Raw genomic sequence first — 14,446 nt, forward strand, 5'->3', positions numbered from 1 at the left:
CAGACACAGAGAGACAGACACAGAGAGACAGACACAGAGAGACAGACACAGAGAGACAGACACACAGAGACAGACACAGAGAGACAGACACAGAGAGACGGATAGAGAGACAGAGACAGACACAGAGACAGACACAGAGACAGATAGAGAGACAGACACAGAGACAGACACAGAGACAGACACAGAGAGACAGACACAGAGAGACAGACACGGAGAGACAGACACACAGAGACAGACACAGAGAGACAGACACAGAGACAGACACAGAGAGACAGATAGAGAGACAGACACAGAGAGACAGACACAGAGAGACAGACACGGAGAGACAGACACACAGAGACAGACACAGAGAGACAGACACAGAGACAGACACAGAGAGACAGATAGAGAGACAGATAGAGAGACAGACACAGAGACAGACACAGAGACAGACACAGAGAGACAGATAGAGAGACAGACACAGAGACAGACACAGATACAGACACAGAGACAGACACAGAGAGACAGACACAGAGACAGACACAGAGAGACAGACACAGAGACAGACACAGAGACAGACACAGAGAGACAGATAGAGAGACAGACACAGAGACAGACACAGAGACAGACACAGAGACAGACACAGAGAGACAGACACAGAGAGACAGACACAGAGACAGACACAGAGAGACAGATAGAGAGACAGACACAGAGACAGACACAGAGCCAGACACAGAGACAGACACAGAGAGACAGACACAGAGACAGACACAGAGAGACAGACACAGAGACAGACACAGAGACAGACACAGAGACAGACACAGAGAGACAGATAGAGAGACAGACACAGAGACAGACACAGAGACAGACACAGAGACAGACACAGAGAGACAGACACAGAGACAGACACAGAGACAGACACAGAGACAGACACAGAGAGACAGACACAGAGACAGACACAGAGAGACAGAAAAAGAGAGACAGACACAGAGACAGACACAGAGAGACAGATAGAGAGACAGACACAGAGAGACAGACACAGAGACAGACACAGAGAGACAGATAGAGAGACAGACACAGAGAGACAGACACAGAGACAGACACAGAGACAGACACAGAGACAGACACAGAGACAGACACAGAGAGACAGATAGAGAGAGACAGACACAGAGAGACAGACACAGAGACAGACAGAGAGACAGACACAGAGAGACAGATAGAGAGAGACAGACACAGAGACAGACACAGAGAGACAGACACAGAGACAGACACAGAGAGACAGACACAGAGAGAGACAGACACAGAGAGACAGACACACAGAGACAGACACAGAGAGACAGACACAGAGAGACAGACACAGAGAGACAGACACAGAGAGACAGATAGAGAGTAAAGTCTCAACTCAATCTATTCTATCTTGTCCTGAGGCACATTCTACAGTAAGATACATCGGTCAGATGGAGTCAGCAAACAGAACATAGTTGCCATCTTGTTTCTTACCAGATCCGGTCCACATCCTCATTCAATCCACCGGTTCTTTTAAGCAGACTAGAATCAGACACAGTGTCACAGTAAAACACACACACAAAAAAATATATATATAATTCACACGAGTATTAATACATACTTGAACATGTGTGAAAAGGACAAATACAAGCACCCACCAAAGTATGATTTTATTATTATTATACAAACAAAAACACATACACACTCACACCAGTGGCGGTCGGTGCCGTTTAAGATGAGTGAGGACAATAATTTTAATGAGCATGGCCTTATTTCTATTACAGCATGTCGGATGACTGTCATTCATATTCCATTCACCCAGTTCAATGTAACAGCGATCGGTTTAGCCTACTACATGATACTTTAATTCTCCCTATACCATCATGAGGTTGCTACAACCTAGCCTATCAATTAAAGTTTACAATGTAGGGACACACAGGTCGAGAGAAACATTTGAGATGGCAGACAGTGACACATTCAATACCGCCTTGCACGTTCTATCTTGCATCTAGCTGATATAGGGAGTAATCATTAGTCCAACAGTTGAAAACAAGAGTTTCTATTGGAAAAATTCAGGCATGTTTTGTTCCATTTGCTTCTGTTTAAGAAACTTTTTTCAACAGAATTTGGCGGAATGATTACATGAATTTCATAGCAGCCACGTTGTATTCCTTCTCGCATCTATGCGCTCTCCTCCTCTCACCTTTTCCCTTCGCTTGTGGACTTCAATGCACAACACATCAGCTGTATGTGACCAGGCGAAAAAACATTTCCAAGCCAAACTGCTGCAAACAGCCTACATTATTATCACCATATTAGCTACAGTAACGTCATAGTCAGCATAGCTAATAGAACTAACGCGTTAGTAAACCCGCTACAATCATGCAGTAACGTTACAGTGTACAGTCAGAAAGCAGTTTAACACTGGCCCCGGTGGCAATACATTTGTAAAACCAAAAACGTACCTTTACTTGGAAGAGTTCCAGTGTTGTGTTGGATAGTCATAGCCAGCTAGCTAACATGGCAACCCTCTCTTTGAGCAGGGTGTTTGAGTAGGCTAAACTAGCTAGCTGCATTTGCTAGCTAAGTAAGCGAAGCAGAAAGTAAAAAAATAATAATAATTCTCTCTCTCTCGCTTCTCCTTCATTTTGGAGGAAATGAATTTGTTCAAAACTGTTCAACTATTGTCTTTCTCTCTGTTTGAAGTCAACTACTCACCACATTTTAGGCACTGCAGTGCTAGCTAGCTGTAGCTTATGCTTTCAGTACTAGATTCATTCTCTGATCCTTTGATTGGGTGGACAACATGTCAGTTCATGCTGCAAGAGCTCTGATTGGTTGGAGAACGTCCTCCAGAAGTTGTCATAATTACTGTGTAAGTCTATGGAAAGGGGTGAGAACCATGAGCCTCGTAGGTTTTGTATTGAAGTCAATATACCCAGAGGAGGATGGAAGCTAGCTGTCCTCCGGCTACACCATGGTGCTACCCAACAGAGTGCTGTTGAGGCTACTGTAGACCTTTACTGCAAAATAGCGTGTTTTAATACATTATTTGGTGACATGATTATATTTAGTATAGTTTTATCTACAAAGGATAACTTTTTTAATGTTTTACAATTTATATTTTGAGGAAATTCACTGAGGATGGTCCTCCCCTTCCTCCTCTGAGGAACCTCCACTGTCTCACTCACCGCTGTCACCAGCTCCAAACACTGAATGATTCTCTCACCGTTCTTTGACCCTGGAAAACATCCAGCAGTTAGTTGAGACGGTTGTGTTGGACGATGGTGTTGGTTGGATGAGGGTTAGTCTATGTCCAAAATGGCACCCTATTCCCTTTATAGTGCACTACTTTTGACCAGACCCCATACAGTGCCATTTGGGATGCAGCGTTAGTCTTGTCCACCTGCTGGATGTGGTAGTAGTTAGCCTGGGGAGGTTAGATTATAGCCTGGGGAAGTTAGATTATAGCCTGGGGAAGTTAGATTATAGCCTGGGGAAGTTAGATTATAGCCTGGGAACGAGGTTAGATTGTAGCCTGAGGACGAGGTTAGATTCTAGCCTGGGGAGGTTAGATTCTTGCCTGGGGAGGTTAGATTCTAGTCTGGGGAGGTTAGATTCTAGTCTGGGGAGGTTAGATTCTAGCCTGGGGAGGTTAGATTCTAGCCTGGGGACGAGTTTAGATTCTAGCCTGGGGAGGTTAAATTCTAGCCTGGGGAGGTTAGATTCTAGTTTGGGGATGAGGTTATATTATAGCCTGGGGAGGTTAGATTCTAGCCTGGGGAGAATAGATTATAGTTTGGGGACGAGGTTAGATTATAGCCTGGGGCCTTGCTCAAATCCAGAACAAACCATAGGACTATCAGGCGCATAGTACTACATAGAGCCATGACTAAATGGAACTCAATTCAAATCAAATCAAATTTTATTTGGCACATACACATGGTTAGCAGATGTTAATGCGAGTGTAGCGAAATGCTTGTGCTTCTAGTTCCGACAATGCAGTAATAACCAACGGGTAATCTAACCTAACAATTCCACAACTACTACCTTATACACACAAGTGTAAAGGGATAAAGAATATGTACATAAAGATATATGAATGAGTGATGGTACAGAACGGCATAGGCAAGATGCAGTAGATGGTATAGAGTACAGTATATACATATGAGATGAGTAATGTAGGGTATATAAACAATAAAGTGGCATAGTTTAAAGTGGCTAGTGATACATGTATTTCATAAAGGTGGCAAGATGCAGTAGATGATATAGAGTACAGTATATACATATACATATGAGATTAGTAATGTAGGGTATGTAAACATTATATTAAGTGGCATTGTTTAAAGTGGCTAGTGATACATTTTTACATACATTTCCATCAATTCCCATTATTAAAGTAGCTGGAGTTGAGTCAGTATGTTGGCAGCGGCCACTAAATGTTAGTGGTGGCTGTTTAACAGTCTGATGGCCTTGAGATAGAAGCTGTTTTTCAGTCTCTCTGTCTCAGCTTTGATGCACCTGTACTGACCTCGCCTTCTGGATGATAGCGAGGTGAACAGGCAGTGGCTCGGGTGGTTGTTGTCCTTGATGATCTTTATGGCCTTCCTGTGACTTCGGGTGGTGTAGGTGTCCTGGAGGCCAGGTAGTTTGCCCCCGGTGATGCGTTGTGCAAACCTCACTACCCTCTGGAGAGCCTTACGGTTGTGGGCGGAGCAGTTGCCGTACCAGGCGGTGATACAGCCCGACAGGATGCTCTCGATTGTGCATCTGTAGAAGTTTGTGAGTGCTTTTGGTGACAAGCCGAATTTCTTCAGCCTCCTGAGGTTGAAGAAGTGCTGCTGCGCCTTCTTCACCACGCTGTCTGTGTGGGTGGACCAATTCAGTTTGTCCGTGATGTGTACGCCGAGGAACTTAAGACTTACTACCCTCTCCACTACTGTCCCGTCGATGTGGATAGGGGGGTGCTCCCTCTGCTGTTTCCTGAAGTCCACAATCATCTCCTTTGTTTTGTTGACGTTGAGTGTGAGGTTATTTTCCTGACACCACACTCCGAGGACCCTCACCTCCTCCCTGTAGGCCGTCCACATCAGGTTAATGATGCAAGCAGTAGAATCAGATTTTAAAAAACAGGAAAATATACACTTTATGGAACAGCAGGGACTGTGAAAAGACACACACACACACACACACACAGGTAAAGACACACTTTACACACACATAGATTGTAATATTGTTGTATAGTGGTATTATACATTTTGTGTTGTGGACATGTGGTGGTGTGACAGTGTTATATGATGTACTGTTTTATATTTTGTTTTATGTGTAATGTAAGTGTCTTAATGTATTTGGACCCCAGGAAGAGTAGCTGCTGCCTTGGCAGGAACTAATGGACCCCAGGAAGAGTAGCTGCTGCCTTGGCAGGAACTAATGGACCCCAGGAAGAGTAGCTGCTGCCTTGGCAGGAACTAATGGACCCCAGGAAGAGTAGCTGCTGCCTTGGCAGGAACTAATGGACCCCAGGAAGAGTAGCTGCTGCCTTGGCAGGAACTAATGGACCCCAGGAAGAGTACCTGCTGCCTTGGCAGGAACTAATGGACCCCAGGAAGAGTAGCTGCTGCCTTGGCAGGAACTAATGGACCCCAGGAAGAGTAGCTGCTGCCTTGGCAGGAACTAATGGACCCCAGGAAGAGTAGCTGCTGCCTTGGCAGGAACTAATGGATCCCAGGAAGAGTAGCTGCTGCCTTGGCAGGAACTAATGGACCCCAGGAAGAGTAGCTGCTGCCTTGGCAGGAACTAATGGATCCCAGGAAGAGTAGCTGCTGCCTTGGCAGTAACTAATGGACCCCAGGAAGAGTAGCTGCTGCCTTGGCAGGAACTAATGGATCCCAGGAAGAATAGCTGCTGCCTTGGCAGGAACTAATGGATCCCAGGAAGAAGAGCTGCTGCCTTGGCAGGAACTAATGGATCCCAGGAAGAGTAGCTGCTGCCTTGGCAGGAACTAATGGACCCCATGAAGAGTAGTTGCAACTAATGGGGAACCCTATTAAAATACAAAAATACAAATACAACAGCAGGAGATGGCATCTAGGATTTTGATACCAGTTGGATTACATACCGCCAAAGTTTTCTGTCACACCCGCGATTAAAACAAACAACCCTTGGGTTGCTGGCCCGCCGCACTTAACACTAACCTCCCTAGTGGACAGAACCACTGGAGGGTTCCCAGAGGCATTTGAGGACCCTAAATAGGGAGGTCTTCCCAGTGCCTGTGTGTGTGTAACTGCCGATCTGCCGATAGTAGTGTTGCTTCTGATAGAAACATGGCCCAGGTAGTAGTGTTGCTTCTGATAGAAACATGGCCCAGGTGGTAGTGTTGCTTCTGATAGAAACATGGCCCAGGTAGTAGTGTTGCTTCTGATAGAAACATGGCCCAGGTAGTAGTGTTGCTTCTGATAGAAACATGGCCCAGGTGGTAGTGTTGCTTCTGATAGGAACATGGTCCATGTAGTAGTGTTGCTTCTGATAGGAACATGGCCCAGTAGGTAGTGTTGCTTCTGATAGAAACATGGCCCAGGTAGTAGTGTTGCTTCTGATAGGAACATGGCCCAGTAGGTAGTGTTGCTTCTGATAGAAACGTGGCCCAGGTAGTAGTGTTGCTTCTGATAGAAACATGGCCCAGGTGGTAGTGTTGCTTCTGATAGAAACATGGCCCAGGTAGTAGTGTTGCTTCTGATAGAAACATGGCCCAGGTAGTAGTGTTGCTTCTGATAGAAACATGGCCCAGGTGGTAGTGTTGCTTCTGATAGGAACATGGTCCATGTAGTAGTGTTGCTTCTGATAGGAACATGGCCCAGTAGGTAGTGTTGCTTCTGATAGAAACATGGCCCAGGTAGTAGTGTTGCTTCTGATAGGAACATGGCCCAGTAGGTAGTGTTGCATCTGATAGAAACGTGGCCCAGGTAGTAGTGTAGCTTCTGATAGAAACATGGCCCAGGTGGTAGTGCTGCTTCTGATAGAAACATGACCCAGGTGGTACTGTTGCTTCTGATAGAAACATGGCCCAGGTGGTACTGTTGCTTCTGATAGAAACATGGTCCAGGTGGTAGTGTTGCTTCTGATAGAAACATGGCCCAGGTAGTAGTGTAGATTCTGATAGAAACATGGTCCAGGTGGTAGTGCTGCTTCTGATAGAAACATGGTCCAGGTGGTAGTGCTGCTTCTGATAGAAACATGGTCCAGGTGGTACTGTTGCTTCTGATAGAAACATACCCTGAACATGGTTGCCATATTCTCAGAATATCAGAAATGTGTATATTTACAGTAGCATATCTGTACGTTCTCACATTTGCCATTTAATCAATGATGATGCCAGTCATACCAACAAACAACAACAACAACACACAGAGTTCCATCTCCAATTCCATGTTTTAATGTGGAAAAATAGACAAGTTGCAACAGAATCACTTGGGACCAGTGTTTGCGTAATATATTACAGTAATTACTTTAATTAGTAACGGATTAATATAATAAGTTACTGTCTTCAAATATTGTAATATATTACAGCTACTTTGTGAAGTATCCTGTATATTACCTTTAGAAGAAAATCTTTACCGCCGTGTTTTGTATATATATATATATTTTAAAGCCTTAGTCTCATGCTAACTGAATTTATGCTGTAGGCTAACTCTTTTCCAATAGGCTAATTGTAAAGCTGGAAAAAATCAAACAAAGATGGCAGCTGTGTTGTTTCCCCACTTAAAACCTTTTCCTTGTTGAATGTTTCTTCTCTCCATTATTTAGAATTTCACAGAGGAGAAAGAGAACAACATTTTAGTCAAATGCAAAGATCTCCTGGTCCAGAAACATTACATCAAACCTGAAATAGCATCTGGAGTGTTTTTTTAAAAATAACCTTTATTTAACTAGGCAAGTCAGTTAAGAACAAATTCTTATTTACAGTGACGGCCTAGGGAACAGTGGGTTAACTGCCTTGTTCAGGGGCAGAACGACAGATTTTTACCTTGTCAGCTCGGGGATTCGATCTTGCAACCTTTCGGTTACAAGTCCAATGCTCCAACCACTAGGCTACCTGCCAGGTTGTGCACAATGGCACCAACCTGGCAGCCAAAATTCCAGCAATGCTTGAAAGAGGATAAATCTATACACATTATGATAGTAAAGATGCACATATAATATTTCCAAGTGTTATAACAACGTTTTCATATTGACAATCGAAATGTCTGATAAATGTAATTCAAAACAGCAATAATGACATTATTAGCAAGACTAGCAAGATTATTAACAGACTCAAATCTCTGGCCACTTTAATACATTGATTTAATAAAATGTATCACTAGTCACTTTAAATAACGCCACTTTATATAATGTTTACATACCCTACATTACTCATCTCATATGTATATACTGTATTCTATACCATCTACTGCATCTTGCCTATGCCGCTCGGCCTTCGCTCATCCATATATTTATGTACATATTCTTATTCATTCCTTTACATTTGTGTGTATAAGGTAGTTGTTGTGAATTTGTTAGAGTACTTGTTAGATATTACTGCACGGTCGGAACTAGAAGCACAAGCATTTCGCTACACTCACATTAACATCTGCTAATCATGTGCATGTGACCAATACAATTTGATTTGATTTACATACTGTATATTGATAAGAATATGAGAGCAAGGTTTCAAACCAAGGCCACCAGCATCAATCGTGAACACCCCAAACACTGTCAAATCAAATCAAATTTTGTTTGTCACCATGCGCCGAATACAACAGGTGTAGTAGACCTTACAGTGAAATGCTTACTTACAAGCCCTTAAACAACAATGCTTTAAGAAGTTAATTGTCACGTTCTGACTGTTATTTTCCTTTGTTTTGTCTTTATTTAGTATGGTCAGGGCGTGAGTTGGGGTGGGCAGTCTATGTTATTTGTTTCTATGTTTAGGTTTGTTCATTTAGCCTGATATGGTTCTCAATCAGAGGCAGGTGTTTTGCATTGTCTCTGATTGGGAGCCATATTCAGGTTGCCTGTTTTCACTGTTGGTTTGTGGGTGTTTGTCTTCCGTGTCAGTGTTTGTTGCCACACGGGACTGTTTCGGTTAGTTCTTTTGTTATTTTGTATTGTGTCTTGTTTTCGTTACCACTCTGCGTATTGGTCCTCCGATCCTTCTCGCCTCTCCTCGTCAGATGAGGAGGAAGAGATAGACAGCCGTTACATTAAGATAAAAAAAGAAAAAAAGTGTTACGTAAAAGTAGAAAATAAAAGTAACAAATAAGTAAACAGCAGCAGTAAAATAAGGGATAAGAGATATCCACATAGCATGTGCTTATTGGGACAGTGTATTTAGGTCCTGTCCTGAAGAAACCCTAACCCCTTTGGACACATAAATGTTCTTGCAACGTTCCCATGACAAGTTTCTGGAACATAAATATCTTACGTTCTGAGAACGTGGTAACCACATTCTGGGTATGTTCTGCTTGACATTAAGGGAATGTTCTCCTAACTCTAATGCCAAAACATACTAAAAAGGTGATCAGAAGATTTTTTGCTAACATACAGTAGATAGAATGTTCCCCTAACTAACGGAAAACTGCACACTCATAAGGGGAACATTATTGGGGGAACATAATTTTTAGCTGGGCCAGTGGAGGGAGAGAGGTGAGAGGAGAGAGGAGAGAGGAAGAGCGGAGGAGAGAGGAAGGGAGGAGAGAGAGAGGAAGAGAGGAGGAGAGGAAGGGAGGAGAGAGAGGAAGAGAGGGGAAGAGAGGAGAGATAAGGAGAGAGGGAAACGAGTGGGGGGGAGAGCAGTACTACAGATATACAACATATAGGGGCAGTTTCCCGCACACAGATGAATTCCCTACATAGTGAACTACTTTTGACCAGAAATAAGCTTTTGATCCAGCCCTGAAACAGTCTGCTTATCAAGGTCCTGTTGAGCAGCTGATGTTTAGGCTACACTGTGTTTAGACCAGGGCTTGAATAAAACCCTGCACACCCAGACGCTATCCTGGAGGATAGTTTCCATCCTTGATATAAAACATTGCAAAATTACAACCAAATCATTTTGTCTTTATCAGGGATCAAATGGATGAGGTAAGCTACTTCAAAGCAAGGTGCAGTAGGCCTATCTAACTAGACTTGTTTATATATTGCTCAAATATTCATGTTTCAGGAGAGCTCTATGCACAGCAAGATATTTGTCAATTAGGCTATTCTTAGAATATTTTTTAAATTGTCGCAATTAAGCCTAAATGGCTAATGATGTGCAGATTTATGTAGGCTATCTGTATATTTTCTTAACTCTTCTTGGTACTGCACTGTTGGTTAAGGGCTTGTAAGTAAGCATTTCACAGTAAGGTCTACTACACTTGTTGTACTCGGCGCATGATGACAAATACAGTTTGATTTTATATCTGCAGTGCCGATGGAGGCTACAACCACATGAATGCTTAGTTAGCTATAGTAACGACCCTGGGTTTATAAGCGCGGAAATCGACTCTGCCGCACGAGCATGCTTTTTGCGGCACAGTCGATAGCGCGCCGGACCTCGGGCTCGAAGGTCGAGGGTTCGAGACCTGCTCTCTGCCTGTTTCATTACACTATAGTTAACTAGCGAGATAACTGCTATGTTTTGACTTGGCTATATAGTTAGTCTGTTGTCCGTCATTATTTTATACCTACTGCTGATGAAATGTCGCGCTCTCCTGGTACACGCGCTCTCCTGGTACACACGCAGAAAACACAGACGCGCGCTGAAGAATCATTCCGATGATGGCCGATATGTCGACTTGTGATTGATTGATAATTTAAAAAAATAAAGTGTACCTCGTGCACATTCAGACTGACGCGTTCTCAATCTTGAACAGCCCACTGTCATGCACAGATCTGCAAATAAGCTTGAATAAAGCGGAATTAGGAAGTTGGGTTGTTGGAAATTAATGTCCACTCGCCTTCATTCTGCTTTGATCAACCTTTTTTTGCCTCGGTGTGTGAATATGGGCCGGCAATAAAGTACTTTGTTTTATAATGGGGTATGCAAATCCCACAAAAATAGAGCCGGACAACTGCGACACAATGCACCCGTTCAAAACAATTGGGAACTCGGAAATCTCCAACTTCCAACTTCAGTGCGTTCATGACAACTGGGAACTCGGAAAGAAAACGAGCACGAACTGGGAAAATCTTTTGAATGTCATCCAACTCGGAATTCGAAGTAGGGAACTCTTTCTAAAGCTCCGACTTTAGTGGACGTGCTACCTGTTCACCGGACGTGCTACCTGTCCCAGACCTGCTGTTTTCAACTCTCTGGAGACAGCAGGAGCGGTAGAGATACTCTGAATGATCGGCTATGAAAAGCCAACTGACATTTACTCCTGAGGTGCTGACCTGTTGCACCCTCGACAACCACTGTGATTATTATTATTTGACCCTGCTGGTCATCTATGAACATTTGAACATCTTGGCCATGTTCTGTTATAATCATCACCCGGCACAGCCAGAAGAGGACTGGCCACCCCTCATAGCCTGGTTCCTCTCTAGGTTTCTTTCTAGGTTCTGGCCTTTCTAGGGAGTTTTTTTCCTTGCCACCATGCTTCTACACCTGCATTGCTTGCTAGGTTGGGTTTCTGTACAGCACTTTGAGATATCAGCTGATGTACGAAGGGCTTTATAAATACATTTGATTTTGATTTGATTATTGCATTGTGTTATTGTTTTGAAGTCAGGCCTTTGAAGACCAAAAGTCATGCCTCATCCAATCACTGCTTTGATCTCTTTCCAACACTGTGGGAATGGGGAATAACCCTCTCATTCCCTATAATATTGTATTATAAATGTCTTAAATGCTTTAGGTTAAAATAATTCGTTTTTTGATGTACAATCAGCGCCAATACTGTGGATCTCCCATACTCCTCCATTTTTAAAGTCACCAGCCTCCACTGGTTTACACAGATGACTGTCTTCAGCCATATGAAAAACCTTCCATAGCAACATATACCTAGCTAGCAAGCTTCTCATCCAACTGGTGTAAGCTAGCTAGATACTGCTGCTAGCCTTCTACTAGTTAGCTGCTACTGTTGCTCAGTAACCGAGTTGCTCCATCGGTTTACAACTCTGAGATTAGGTTTAAAGATGTTAACATTGTCAGAAATGCTACAAAAAGGTAGTACATCGTTGGTTTATATTAGGCAGAAATGTGCACGTGAGAGCGATAAATTGTGAATTTAATGAAAACTGACCGGTGCTGTTACGGATATAGGTATCCTGTGTGTATTTGTTTTCTCACCTTCTGCCCTAGTCACCGGTGGCACTCATCAGTCACCAATCAGAAGACACACCTGCTCCTTTTCCTTTACCCAATCACATCTCCTTTCCCTTGGTTTAAAAGAAACCCAATCAGTTGTCTCTGACGCTATCTCTTTTGTTCTTGCATGTCACATTTGTCCATAATTCTGTGAGTATGTATTGTTGTGGTGTATGACTGTTTGTTGGTGGGAAAAGGGGATACCAAGCCAAGTCGCCCATGGGCATACATTACCCGTAGGAATACTTTGTCTAAGTATCCTAGTTAGAACTAAGTGGACCACCCACTGTATTTTATTGGTTAGTTAGCTAGCTGTATTGAAGCAGGTAAGACTAGCTTAGGGTTTTTTGGATATTTATTATTTATTTCCTTGGGTCCAGCTCAGCCCCTTTTCCCCACACCCCATTACCGTGTGTTTAAAATAAACCTGAAGTGTTTGACGGTAGGTTTAAGTTGTCTGTGGATATCTTTTAGTTCTCACTGTTCCTTTTCACTGTGAAGATTTGCATGAGTTTACGGGTCTCGTTTCCATCCCCCTCTAGACTGCAGGGCCAAAGGGGTTCGTAACTGGTGCGGCTACAATCTCTCTCTCACTCTGTGAGAACCTAGCGCCAACAACACTTACTCAACCACATGACTCCAACCAACGTCAGTACGTTCTGACTGGACCACGATGGGAAGAGAAGCCTCTGGATGCTGCAGAACCTCTGGACAAAACTCCAGTCTAGTTTGGGCCTGTGTGACCAGTAAAATAAAAATATACCATATCAATAAACTGAGGAGAAGCTATTAATTTCAAAAGTTGTTCCATTTTATTTACATTTTAAAATTCAAATCACTTAATGAATTGACGGTCTTGATACATACCCTGATACACACATACACTGCTCAAAAAAATAAAGGGAACACTAAAATAACACATCCTAGATCTGAATGAAATATTCTTATTAAATACTTTTTTCTTTACATAGTTGAATGTGCTGACAACAAAATCACACAAATTATCAATGGAAATCAAATGTATCAACCCATGGAGGTCTGGATTTGGAGTCACACTCAAAATTTGTGGAAAACCACACTACAGGCGGATCCAACTTTGATGTAATGTCCTTAAAACAAGTCAAAATGAGTCTCAGTAGTGTGTGTGGCCTCCACGTGCCTGTATGACCTACCTACAACGCCTGGGCATGCTCCTGATGAGGTGGCGGATGGTCTCCTGAGGGATCTCCTCCCAGACCTGGACTAAAGCATCCGCCAACTCCTGGACAGTCTGTGGTGCAACGTGGCGTTGGTGGATGGAGCGAGACATGATGTCCCAGATGTGCTCAATTGGATTCAGGTCTGAGGAACGGGCGGGCCAGTCCATAGCATCAACGCCTTCCTCTTGCAGGAACTGCTGACACACTCCAGCCACATGAGGTCTAGCATTGTTTTGCATTGTTTTGAACCCAGGGCCAACCGTACCAGCATATGGTCTCAGAAGGGGTCTGAGGATCTCATCTCGGTACCTAATGGCAGTCAGGCTACCTCTGGCGAGCACATGGAGGGCTGTGCGGCCCCCCAAAGAAATGCCACCCCACACCATGACTGACCCACCGCCAAACCGGTCATGCTGGAGGATGTTGCAGGCAGCAGAACGTTCTCCACGGCGTTTCCAGACTCTGTCACGTCTGTCACATGTGCTCAGTGTGAACCTGCTTTCATCTGTGAAGAGCACAGGGCGCCAGTGGCGAATTTGCCAATCTTGGTGTTCTCTGGCAAATGCCAAACGTCCTGTACGGTGTTGGGCTGTAAGCACAACCCCCACCTGTGGACGTCGGGCCCTCATACCACCCTCATGGAGTCTGTTTCTGACCGTTTGAGCAGACACATGCACATTTGTGGCCTGCTGGAGGTCATTTTGCAGGGCCCTGCTCCTCCTTGCACAAAGGCGGAGGTAGCGGTCCTGCTGCTGGGTTGTTGCCCTCCTACGGCCTCCTCCACGTCTCCTGATGTACTGGCCTGTCTCCTGGTAGCGCCTCCATGCTCTGGACACTACGCTGACAGACACAGCAAACCTTTTTGCCACAGCTCGCATTGATGTGCCATCCTGGATGAACTGCACTACCTGAGCCACTTGTGTGGGTTGTAGAC

Source organism: Salvelinus namaycush, chromosome 24, assembly GCF_016432855.1.
Source record: "Salvelinus namaycush isolate Seneca chromosome 24, SaNama_1.0, whole genome shotgun sequence".
Lineage (NCBI taxonomy): Eukaryota > Metazoa > Chordata > Actinopteri > Salmoniformes > Salmonidae > Salvelinus > Salvelinus namaycush.